Source organism: Schistocerca gregaria, unplaced genomic scaffold (assembly GCF_023897955.1).
Source record: "Schistocerca gregaria isolate iqSchGreg1 unplaced genomic scaffold, iqSchGreg1.2 ptg001254l, whole genome shotgun sequence".
NCBI classification, from domain to species: Eukaryota; Metazoa; Arthropoda; class Insecta; order Orthoptera; family Acrididae; genus Schistocerca; species Schistocerca gregaria.
Genome location: NW_026062571.1, coordinates 75,001 through 80,000, shown reverse-complemented (window position 1 = coordinate 80,000; position 5,000 = coordinate 75,001). Strand labels below are relative to the sequence as shown.

General features: G+C 52.2%; 1 non-coding gene across 1 annotated transcript in view; it reads left to right on the top strand.

The window, feature by feature from the left end:
* Positions 1 to 3,996: 3,996 nt before the first annotated feature.
* LOC126330111 (small subunit ribosomal RNA) overlaps positions 3,997 to 5,000 on the top strand; it is a 1,893-nt gene continuing 889 nt past the window's right edge. Inside the window, exon 1 of the ribosomal RNA XR_007562722.1 lies at positions 3,997 to 5,000. This exon is cut by the window's right edge and continues 889 nt beyond it. This is a non-coding gene — a ribosomal RNA (small subunit ribosomal RNA).

Genomic DNA, 5,000 nt, shown 5'->3' with positions numbered 1-5,000 from the left:
CTCTGAGGATATAGATGTTCCGTTCCGCCGCACAATGGTGACGGTGACCGCTGCCTGCGGTGGCAACGCTGGGCAGAGTCGATACTCGCCGTGTGGTGGAAGGTAAACATTATGCGGTACATCAGTACTTTCCTAATAGTTCGGTCGTCTCACGGCACTGCTTAGTAAATGATGCAAGGCCACATATAGATGATTTATGCGAATGTCCCTATACGTGCTGTAAGACTGGGCACACAACGTGAATCGCACGTCAGCCACACACTCGAACATGCACCACTCTCGGCCTGCAACGGAGACACACAATACGTAAACATCTGGAATGCGACAATGTCGAGTGCATCCTCTCTGCCACATTGCACCGTCGACACTATGATAACCAGAGCAGTAGGTCCACCTATAAAAGCACAATACCCCACTCCTCCGACAACTACCATTGCTCAGATAAACCAACACCACCAACACACATCCTACACAGAGGGGCACCAAATATCACCCCCCCGCCCTCGTGTTATACCACATGAAAAATTGCAGAAGTGAGAGACACAGACCCGCCAGCCTCTTGCTACAAGCATCGAACCGACGTGACATATCTGACGGTGACTCAGGCATCCGCGTACTGCCACAACTATCCACCCCCCCCCCCCCCACTCTCTCTCTGCCCCCTTCCCACACAATACCGAATTTAACCAACTTTATCGCTTAACCTAACTGTGGCTGTACCAGATTATCGCTTAACCTAACTGTGGCTGTACCAGATTATCGCTTAACCTAACTGTGGCTGTACCAGATTATCGCTTAACCTAACTGTGGCTGTACCAGATTATCGCTTAACCTAACTGTGGCTGTACCAGATTATCGCTTAACCTAACTGTGGCTGTACCAGATTATCGCTTAACCTAACTGTGGCTGTACCAGATTATCGCTTAACCTAACTGTGGCTGTACCAGATTATCGCTTAACCTAACTGTGGCTGTACCAGATTATCGCTTAACCTAACTGTGGCTGTACCAGATTATCGCTTAACCTAACTGTGGCTGTACCAGATTATCGCTTAACCTAACTGTGGCTGTACCAGATTATCGCTTAACCTAACTGTGGCTGTACCAGATTATCGCTTAACCTAACTGTGGCTGTACCAGATTATCGCTTAACCTAACTGTGGCTGTACCAGATTATCGCTTAACCTAACTGTGGCTGTACCAGATTATCGCTTAACCTAACTGTGGTTGTACCAGATTATCCCTTAACCTAACTCAATTTGTCCCTTAACCTAACTCAATTTGTCCCTTAACCTAACTCAATTTGTCCCTTAACCTAACTCAATTTGTCCCTTAACCTAACTCAATTTGTCCCTTAACCTAACTCAATTTGTCCCTTAACCTAACTCAATTTGTCCCTTAACCTAACTCAATTTGTCCCTTAACCTAACTCAATTTGTCCCTTAACCTAACTCAATTTGTCCCTTAACCTAACTCAATTTGTCCCTTAACCTAACTCAATTTGTCCCTTAACCTAACTCAATTTGTCCCTTAACCTAACTCAATTTGTCCCTTAACCTAACTCAATTTGTCCCTTAACCTAACTCAATTTGTCCCTTAACCTAACCCACGTTGTCCCTTAACCTAACCCACGTTGTCCCTTAACCTAACCCACGTTGTCCCTTAACCTAACCCACGTTGTCCCTTAACCTAACCCACGTTGTCCCTTAACCTAACCCACGTTGTCCCTTAACCTAACCCACGTTGTCCCTTAACGTAACCCACGTTGTCCCTTAACGTAACCCACGTTGTCCCTTAACCTAACCCACGTTGTCCCTTAACCTAACCCACGTTGTCCCTTAACCTAACCCACGTTGTCCCTTAACCTAACCCACGTTGTCCCTTAACCTAACCCACGTTGTCCCTTAACCTAACCCACGTTGTCCCTTAACCTAACCCACGTTGTCCCTTAACCTAACCCACGTTGTCCCTTAACCTAACCCACGTTGTCCCTTAACCTAACCCACGTTGTCCCTTAACCTAACCCACGTTGTCCCTTAACCTAACCCACGTTGTCCCTTAACCTAACCCACGTTGTCCCTTAACCTAACCCACGTTGTCCCTTAACCTAACCCACGTTGTCCCTTAACCTAACCCACGTTGTCCCTTAACCTAACCCACGTTGTCCCTTAACCTAACCCACGTTGTCCCTTTGCCTAACATAGTTCACTGCTCGGAATCTCTGGTGTCGTTGTTATCCTCATGTAGATGTCTTGCGAGTGTTGCTTACTTTCCACATATTCCCGCTATCCACTGTCAATTGTACTGCAATAGGACTATATCGCCCCCCCCCCCCCCCCTCTGCCCCTCTCTTTGTGTCTCCGTCCTCTCAAGCTGGTCGGTCTGGCGTTTGAGTGTTAAATGAGCCTCGCAGCTGTTCAGTTGCGTTCAGATGTCGACGCCCTCAGTGTACGTCGTGGTATGGTCTGTGTCCATTGTCCGCTGATGTCGTACGCGTAACCCACACGCTGTACCGATCATCGGTAGTTACGTACAGAGTGAAGTAGTGTGATACGTGTGACCGTACGCTGGCTGTGCCCAACGGTGTCGAATCTCAATTTCCATATGTTGTGCTCGATGCTACTTGTCTCGTCTCCCAATAACAGCTAGGTTGCACTGTGGTACGCCGTAGAGGCGTGTGGGAGGAACGTACGAACGCATTGTATGTCACCCTGGGTCGCTGGGGGTGGTGGTGCGGTGAGTCAGGTCAGGTCAGCGTGAGCCGTGTGATGTAGTGACGCGTGTATTCCGACTTTGTCGTATTGCCTCACACAAAGTGCTACCCTGGTGGACCGCGTTCCATATCTGGGACATGCCGCAGATGCCGGTTGACAGTGGATCGCGGAAGGGACATCGCATACGTGCGCGGGCCACCTTCCACGTGTTCTCTTCTGCACATGTCGCAGTGTGTATGTGGTCTGATGTAGCGTGTCGTGACACATGACATCCTGGCATGCAAGAATTGTTGAATTCGCAAATGTAGGTGGACATCTACGTTTACTGCCCAAGATACGCAAATGAACTGGAAATCCGTTGTTGAGCGGTTGTTCACGCTGGAGGTGAATCTGTGATGGCGACGATCGGTACAGCTATTAACCGGTTGTTTCAGCGGTACCCGCCACATCCACACACGTGACTAGGCCTATGTGGGTATGAAGCGATACGCGGCGGTGGCTTGGTGGGACTGTTCCCGGCCGGTGAAGGGGGGCCGCCCGGCGTGTTGGCCGCGCGCTGCGTGGGCGCACGCGCAACAGGCGGCTGGTGGGGGGCGCCGAGTGGCAGGAGCGCCAGCCGACGGGCTCGGCAGGCGGCGCAGCTACGCTGCGGCGCACCCTGCACGCGGCGCCTGGCGGCCAAAGTTGGTTCAGCCGAGCCCGGTGCGAAGCGCGGTGGACATCTGCAGTGTGCTGGTCTGATTGAGGACTGTGTGCGTTGAGGATGCGCCGCCGCCTGGCACTCGGCGCCGCGACGCCGTCTGCTGCTCGGTCGCCCCAGCGGTTCTCGCAGGTGGTTTGTATCGCAGTTGTGCGGACGTGTTGGCGCGTGCGCTGTGCTGGGAGAGTTCGCTTCTGCACCCAAGTGGGGCTTTGCCCTTGTGTGGCGCTGGCGTTGGAGCTGCCGGTCACCATAGGTGGCGCGTGTTGTCTCCCGCCGGCAATGCCACGACAGCACGCTCCCGGGCCTCTGTCGGCAGCGGCAAGCTCAGTTGGGAGCAAGGGTGTTCGCACTAAAACCGTCTACTCGCCTAACTCCGGGCGATTGCGCCTCTCTCGAAACCGACCAAGTACCTAGGACGGCGCTGCGCGCCGCCGGGACCTGAGAGGGTTTCGAGGTGTATCGTGCAGGGGAGCTCGGCCTCCTCCTGTTTGCAGAATAATTGAGCGGACGCTTGCGTGTTCGCGCGGGCCCCCGGGACACACTCCCGGGCGGCCGGCTGCTCAGCTCTAGTTGACGCAGCTCCCTGGTTGATCCTGCCAGTAGTCATATGCTTGTCTCAAAGATTAAGCCATGCATGTCTCAGTACAAGCCGCATTAAGGTGAAACCGCGAATGGCTCATTAAATCAGTTATGGTTCCTTAGATCGTACCCACGTTACTTGGATAACTGTGGTAATTCTAGAGCTAATACATGCAAACAGAGTCCCGACCAGAGATGGAAGGGACGCTTTTATTAGATCAAAACCAATCGGATTGGCTTGTCTGGTCCGTATGCCTTGGTGACTCTGAATAACTTTGGGCTGATCGCACGGTCCTCGTACCGGCGACGCATCTTTCAAATGTCTGCCTTATCAACTGTCGATGGTAGGTTCTGCGCCTACCATGGTTGTAACGGGTAACGGGGAATCAGGGTTCGATTCCGGAGAGGGAGCCTGAGAAACGGCTACCACATCCAAGGAAGGCAGCAGGCGCGCAAATTACCCACTCCCGGCACGGGGAGGTAGTGACGAAAAATAACGATACGGGACTCATCCGAGGCCCCGTAATCGGAATGAGTACACTTTAAATCCTTTAACGAGTATCTATTGGAGGGCAAGTCTGGTGCCAGCAGCCGCGGTAATTCCAGCTCCAATAGCGTATATTAAAGTTGTTGCGGTTAAAAAGCTCGTAGTTGGATTTGTGTCCCACGCTGTTGGTTCACCGCCCGTCGGTGTTTAACTGGCATGTATCGTGGGACGTCCTGCCGGTGGGGCGAGCCGAAGGGGTGCTTTCGCGTCCCGAGGCGGACCCCGTTTAAATCCTACCAGGGTGCTCTTTGTTGAGTGTCTCGGTGGGCCGGCACGTTTACTTTGAACAAATTAGAGTGCTTAAAGCAGGCAAGCCCGCCTGAATACTGTGTGCATGGAATAATGGAATAGGACCTCGGTTCTATTTTGTTGGTTTTCGGAACCCGAGGTAATGATTAATAGGGACAGGCGGGGGCATTCGTATTGCGACGTTAGAGGTGAAATTCTTGGATCGTCGC